We start from the raw sequence: 8,249 nt of genomic DNA on the forward strand, positions 1-8,249 counted from the left end.
AGGTGACACTATTGCAGATCTGTATTTATTGTTTATTTTAGGTTAAGGTACGGAATAAGAGAGTGAAGAGACAATGAGATAGTGAATGGAGATGAGAAGGAGACTGTATTTAAGATGAAAAAGGATGAGTACATAACTGTTTGAGGATAGGATTGAGACTAAGGAGAAAGTGAAGTAGGATAACACGGAAAGGTGAAGAAATAAAGAGGTATTAGCTCCTTGGCTATTTACATTGAGTAAATTTCGAGGACGAAATTTAAATAAGAGGGAAAGAGTTGTAACATCCTCCCGGTAGCAACTCCGTACATTCTACTGTTCCGGTGATCGGTGTCGGTATTGACTGGTAGAACGTCTTTAATAATATTTATATTAAAGTCAGGAACCATAATTAAATCAAATATTTATAAGAGAAATATAGTAAAAATTTTACAAATCAAATACAACTAAGTCAAGTGAGCCTGCCTGCCGATGGGTAACCCAGAGGGAAGTTGCGGTTCTCGCAACGAGGAGCCCTAGACCCGAGGGAAAAATTATAAAATAATTTTTGGGACTCCAGAGAAAGGTTATTGAGGTTTCCATGGCATTAGAATGCCAAGAAAATATTTAGAAAAATTTTTCAATCGGTACAGACAATTTTGACCCGTTAAGCCAAACGGAGGGCATTTTGGTCATTTCGCCTTCAGAGGTGATTTTTGGCTGACTTGTCCAGTTGAGTAAATAATTATTATGACATAAAATATGAATTAATGTTGATGAAAAACTAATTCAAAGTTAGTAGAAAAGAAAAGAAAAGAAAAATCAATAAAATGCAAATAATGACATCACATGATGTCACTCACTTACTCCCAACCAATCACAAGTTAACAAGCTTTCTTAAATCACTTAAAACATACAAAATTGACCAAAAATTCTGGTCATCTTCTTCTTCTTCTTCCTCAAGATGTGAAGCTCTCCTCCATAACCCTCCATGGAAATTTTCTTTAATTACTTCCATTTCCCATGAAATTCCACAACAAAACCCTTAGGTCTCTTCATTAAAACTTATCCACTCAGCTTGGGGGAGTGTTTGGCAGCCTAGAAAAGGAAGGAAAGTGAAGTTTAAGCTTGGAAAATTCTGCCCTACAAGAGGTTAGTACCTATTATGCATACATCTTTCTCTTTCCATGATTAGAGACCTAAAATAAGCAAGAATTTGTGAATTAAATGAATGGAATTTATGTGTATGTATACAAGGAATTTTGGCAGCCCTAAGGAAGGAATAAGAGTGACTGTTTTGATGAACTTAGAGTGGACTAAAGATGATATTTAAGGTATATATATACATGTATAATGAATTGGTGAGCTAACTAGGTAAATGGGAGTAAACTTTGAATATGAGCTAGTGTTTGGGAGTGAAACTTGGATTTAGCTTATGAAATTTTGAAAGAACATTTTAATGGTCAATTAGTGACCATTTGAGGTAAGTTGATCATAAATTGGAGTGAAATATGGTATTGCAAATTGGTTTTGGTAGGCTGCCTAGTGACAGCAGTAGGGAGGCTGTGAGTCCAGCCTGTTTGGACTGCCATATCTTTGGCTGTGTAGGTTCAATTGGTGTTTGGCCAATTGGACATGAAACTAGGCTTGTAATGGCACATTTTTGCTGAAGAAACCATGCCCAAAAGACCAAAGCAAGAGGACCAAAAGTTGGCCCCAATCCGGATACCCTGCAAACAGCCCCTGCAGAATGACCAAATGAACAGTAACTGTTCATTTGGCCATTACTCACTGTAGAATGGTCAAATTGACCTGAAATTTTTACAGTAACAAGATATGATATAGAAAAACAACTTTCATGAAGAACATCACCCCAAATTATGCCATTAACCCATTCAAATTATTGAGCAAAGTTAAGTTATCAAACCTGCAACTCTGCAGATTTTCATTTGAGCAGTAATGTTTGGATGACTATAACTCCCTCTAGAAAACTCGGATTTAGGCGATTCTCGAACCGATAGAAACCTAAGGCATGGTCGAACATTTCATATGAAGAAAGTTAGACCAAATTATGAACTTAACTTGGTCAAATTACTGACGAAAATTGGACCAAAATCTGCCAAAACCCAAAATTTCAGCATGAACAGTACACGTGAACAGTAAACTTATTTTGGCCATAACTTGAGCTACAAAACTCCAAATGGAGTGATTCAAAAAAAGAAATTCAACTAGACAAAATAAGGAACAACTTTCATGTTTACCATTTCTTCAAATTCCCACTGCAACAGTGCCCAATGGAACAGTAAAATTAAGCTTCAAAAACTGAAAATTTTGTTTCCCTTGGTTTAAGCCTAGAAATGGTAATGGTGATCACTTCCAACAAGTTTTAAATGAAAAATGTGGTATTTTTGAAGTGCCAAAGTCAATGTACCTACTCTCTATGCAAAAGTCAACTTTCTTGTTGACCAATGAAATGAATAGTGACACCAAAAGTTAAAATTCAATGATTGAAGAATTTTAAAGTATCAAATGCCCTGGTATACCTAACAAGATTGGTTTGGATAGTTTGGCATGCCAATAGGGTATTGTTTTAGCAAGATCGCGAAAGGCTTTATGCTGTATTCATGGCTTTATGCCCGTATTCATGGCTTTTATGCGGTATTCATTGCTTTTATGCCCGATTATGTGATATCATGGCTTTTTAGCCATATCGATCGCATACATGGTTGGCGTTACCGTCCCATGGTATGACGCCCGAGACATCTGCGGTGTCGGTGCCAACGACCCGTTATCCAGTCGATGCTCAAGATAGGTTACTTGGGCATGGAAAAGTATAACTGTAATTGAACTGATTGTTAAAGAAAATACAAAAATTAAATATCAGGAATGATCATGATAGAATACAAAAAAACTCAAGATCTTGAAGAAAATAATTAACAAAATGCATGAAGAAGTTAATATCATAAAACGTAATTAGCCCTCGACTAAACATTAAGTTGGTAATTATTCAGTTCTTATGAACACAATGGCTAAGAAATTATGATTTTTATTTGCATATTATATTTTATTGTATTATTGGCACCACTAAGCTTTATGCTTAGCGCGTTGCTTTTGCAACGCGTAGGTACTGAAGATTTGGACAGAGGGCCCGGTAGACCATAGATTGGGTAAGGCCATTCACAGTTCTGCATAGCGTCCGTGTCACCTCACAGACTATAGTACATTGGTAGGACACTAGGTCCCATTTTGTATTTTGAGATTTTTGTAAATTTTGGTAATTAAACTCTTATTTTATCATATGTATTTGAACAAATGTAATATAATTTTGTATTAATGTAAGTACTTGTAATTTGTGATTATAAATCACATGTGAGAATTTATTTATGATTTGAGTCTAACGATGATGTGAAATGACAAATAGAGGAATCGTTAAGAAATTGCTGTAAATTGATGTGATACAAAATGTGAATTGTATATGGGTACCATGAGATGAATGATTGAGAAATAAATGAAATTGATGAAATTATTCTGAGACTTTGTTGATAATTGGTGTTTGTGAATGGATGAATATGATTATTAGAAGTGTTTTTCACAGGTTCCGAAGAACTGTTTTCTCCATTTTTAGCCGGTACTCTGCCGGATTTTCTATAAAATTTTCGGAACCTCAAATAAATTACAATTTCAATAAATGAATTATATTTCACAAGTTATTTTCAAAACTATGATAAAAATGAATTAAGATAAAAATAGAGTGCTCCGGCACACTGAGTGGCATAACTTGCTCGGCTACACTATAGTCGGGTAAGGGGTGTCACATTTAGTGGTATCAGAGCGCGGTTTAGGCGTTTCTGGACGTAGATAGATTGCATATCATGCATTGCATTCATATGAGTCGAGGTGACACTATTGCAGATCTGTATTTATTGTTTATTTTAGGTTAAGGTACGGAATAAGAGAGTGAAGAGACAATGAGATAGTGAATGGAGATGAGAAGGAGACTGTATTTAAGATGAAAAAGGATGAGTACATAACTGTTTGAGGATAGGATTGAGACTAAGGAGAAAGTGAAGTAGGATAACACGGAAAGGTGAAGAAATAAAGAGGTATTAGCTCCTTGGCTATTTACATTGGGTAAATTTCGAGGACGAAATTTAAATAAGAGGGAAAGAGTTGTAACATCCTCCCGGTAGCAACTCCGTACATTCTACTGTTCCGGTGATCGGTGTCGGTCCGGACAGCTAGAACGTCCGGAAAAATATTTAAACTAAAGTCAGGAACCATAATTAACTCAAATATTAATAAGAGAAATTTAGTAAAAATTTTAGAAATGAAATACAACTAAGTCAAGTGAGCCGGTGCCCAAGCGATGGGTAACCCAGAGGGAAGTTGCGGTTCTCGCAACGAGGAGCCCTAGACCCGAGGGAAAAATTATAAAATAATTTTTGGGACTCCAGAGAAAGGTTATTGAGGTTTCCATGGCATTAGAATGCCAAGAAAATATTTAGAAAAATTTTTCAATCGGTACAGACAATTTTGACCCGTTAAGCCAAACGGAGGGCATTTTGGTCATTTCGCCTTCAGAGGTGATTTTTGGCTGACTTGTCCAGTTGAGTAAATAATTATTATGACATAAAATATGAATTAATGTTGATGAAAAACTAATTCAAAGTTAGTAGAAAAGAAAAGAAAAGAAAAATCAATAAAATGCAAATAATGACATCACATGATGTCACTCACTTACTCCCAACCAATCACAAGTTAACAAGCTTTCTTAAATCACTTAAAACATACAAAATTGACCAAAAATTCTGGTCATCTTCTTCTTCTTCTTCCTCAAGATGTGAAGCTCTCCTCCATAACCCTCCATGGAAATTTTCTTTAATTACTTCCATTTCCCATGAAATTCCACAACAAAACCCTTAGGTCTCTTCATTAAAACTTATCCACTCAGCTTGGGGGAGTGTTTGGCAGCCTAGAAAAGGAAGGAAAGTGAAGTTTAAGCTTGGAAAATTCTGCCCTACAAGAGGTTAGTGCCTATTATGCATACATCTTTCTCTTTCCATGATTAGAGACCTAAAATAAGCAAGAATTTGTGAATTAAATGAATGGAATTTATGTGTATGTATACAAGGAATTTTGGCAGCCCTAAGGAAGGAATAAGAGTGACTGTTTTGATGAACTTAGAGTGGACTAAAGATGATATTTAAGGTATATATATACATGTATAATGAATTGGTGAGCTAACTAGGTAAATGGGAGTAAACTTTGAATATGAGCTAGGGTTTGGGAGTGAAACTTGGATTTAGCTTATGAAATTGTGAAAGAACATTTTAATGGTCAATTAGTGACCATTTGAGGTAAGTTGATCATAAATTGGAGTGAAATATGGTATTGCAAATTGGTTTTGGTAGGCTGCCTAGTGACAGCAGTAGGGAGGCTGTGAGTCCAGCCTGTTTGGACTGCCATATCTTTGGCTGTGTAGGTTCAATTGGTGTTTGGCCAATTGGACATGAAACTAGGCTTGTAATGGAACATTTTTGCTGAAGAAACCATGCCCAAAAGACCAATGCAAGAGGACCAAAAGTTGGCCCCAATCCGGATACCCTGCAAACAGCCCCTGCAGAATGACCAAATGAACAGTGGCCATAACTCACTGTAGAATGGTCAAATTGACCTGAAATGTTTACAGTAACAAGATATGATATAGAAAAACAACTTTCATGAAGAACATCACCCCAAATTATGCCATTAACCCATTCAAATTATTGAGCAAAGTTAAGTTATCAAACCTGCAACTCTGCAGATTTTCATTTGAGCAGTAATGTTTGGATGACTATAACTCCCTCTAGAAGACTCGGATTTAGGCGATTCTCGAACCGATAGAAACCTAAGGCATGGTAGAACATTTCATATGAAGAAAGTTAGACCAAATTATGAACTTAACTTGGTCAAATTACTGACCAAAATTGGACCAAAATCTGCCAAAACCCAAAATTTCAGCATGAACAGTACACGTGAACAGTAAACTTATTTTGGCCATAACTTGAGCTACAAAACTCCAAATGGAGTGATTCAAAAAAAGAAATTCAACTAGACAAAATAAGGAACAACTTTCATGTTTACCATTTCTTCAAATTCCCACTGCAACAGTGCCCAATGGAACAGTAAAATTAAGCTTCAAAAACTGAAAATTTTGTTTCCCTTGGTTTAAGCCTAGAAATGGTAATGGTGATCACTTCCAACAAGTTTTAAATGAAAAATGTGGTATTTTTGAAGTGCCAAAGTCAATGTACCTACTCTCTATGCAAAAGTCAACTTTCTTGTTGACCAATGAAATGAATAGTGACACCAAAAGTTAAAATTCAATGATTGAAGAATTTTAAAGTATCAAATGCCCTGGTATACCTAACAAGATTGGTTTGGATAGTTTGGCATGCCAATAGGGTATTGTTTTAGCAGTACTGCGAAAGGCTTTATGCCTGTATTCATGGCTTTATGCCCGTATTCATGGCTTTTATGCCAGTATTCATGGCTTTTATGCCCGATTATGTGATATCATGGCTTTTTAGCCATACTGACTGCATACATGGTTGACGTTCTGCGTCCCATGGTATGACGGCCCGAGACACTGCGGTGTCCAGTGCCAACGACCCGTTATCCAGTCCAGTCGTTCAGTATAGGTTACTTGGGCATGGAAAAGTATAACTGTAATTGAACTGATTGTTAAAGAAAATACAAAAATTAAATATCAGGAATGATTATGATAGAATACAAAAAAACTCAAGATCATGAAGAAAATAATTAACAAAATGCATGAAGAAGTTAATATCATAAAACGTAATTAGCCCTCGACTAAACATTAAGTTGGTAATTATTCAGTTCTTATGAACACAATGGCTAAGAAATTATGATTTTTATTTGCATATTATATTTTATTGTATTATTGGCACCACTAAGCTTTATGCTTAGCGCGTCGCTTTTGCAACGCATAGGTACTGCAGATTTGGACAGAGGGCCCGGTAGACCATAGATTGGGTAAGGCCATTCACAGTTCTGCATAGCTTCCGTGTCACCTCACAGACTACAGTACATTGGTAGGACACTAGGTCCCATTTTGTATTTTGAGATTTTTGTAAATTTTGGTAATTAAACTCTTATTTTATCATATGTATTTGAACAAATGTAATATAATTTTGTATTAATGTAAGTACTTGTAATTTGTGATTATAAATCACATGTGAGAATTTATTTATGATTTGAGTCTAACAATGATGTGAAATGACAAATAGAGGAATCGTTAAGAAATTGCTGTAAATTGATGTGATACAAAATGTGAATTGTATATGGGTACCATGAGATGAATGATTGAGAAATAAATGAAATTGATGAAATTATTCTGAGACTTTGTTGATAATTGGTGTTTGTGAATGGATGAATATGATTATTAGAAGTGTTTTTCACAGATTCCGAAGAACTGTTTTCTCCATTTTTAGCCGGTACTCTGCCGGATTTTCTATAAAATTTTTGGAACCTCAAATAAATTACAATTTCAATAAATGAATTATATTTCACAAGTTATTTTCAAAACTATGATAAAAATGAATTAAGATAAAAATAGAGTGCTCCGGCACACTGAGTGGCATAACTTGCTCGGCTACACTATAGTCGGGTAAGGGGTGTCACATAGTCTCATTGGAACCCAATCCTTATGGATATGAAAAGTCGGGGTGTGACACGGCTTTGAATTGATTTGGATGGCCCCCGCACTTCGATTTAAGCGAAAGTCTAGCTTGAGTTAAGCTTGCTGGTAGGTCTTGGATTAAGAGAGTTGAATAGGGTATTAATTGGATTAATGTATTAATTGTTTATTTTATTATTCAAATCTAGAACTCCGTAGTGACTGTAATGGTATTCTTATAATGTAAAACTAATATATTTGATTTAAGGTGCTTGTGTGATGTTGGATTTAGGGTGAGCTGAGTTTCCCATTTCAATATTGGATGTTGATTTGGTTTGCGAGGGTGAGATGAGCTCCTCAATTGTGATTTTGTTTATAATACAAGTCGAGTGATTTTTCTCCTCGTTGGATTCTCCATTTTATGACCGAACTCTATCTATTTGTTTTCTTGATTTTGGGCTTTGTTGTTGGATTCTAGACTGCTTAGCCTTACTACGAACTTCGGGGGCCTTATGTCGATCCAATTCCTAGTGAGTAATCAAGTTGTGACAGATTTATCACGTCTCAAACCCTATTTTGCACCTACTGACTCAAC

Source organism: Hevea brasiliensis, chromosome 11 (genome assembly GCF_030052815.1).
Source record: "Hevea brasiliensis isolate MT/VB/25A 57/8 chromosome 11, ASM3005281v1, whole genome shotgun sequence".
Lineage (NCBI taxonomy): Eukaryota > Viridiplantae > Streptophyta > Magnoliopsida > Malpighiales > Euphorbiaceae > Hevea > Hevea brasiliensis.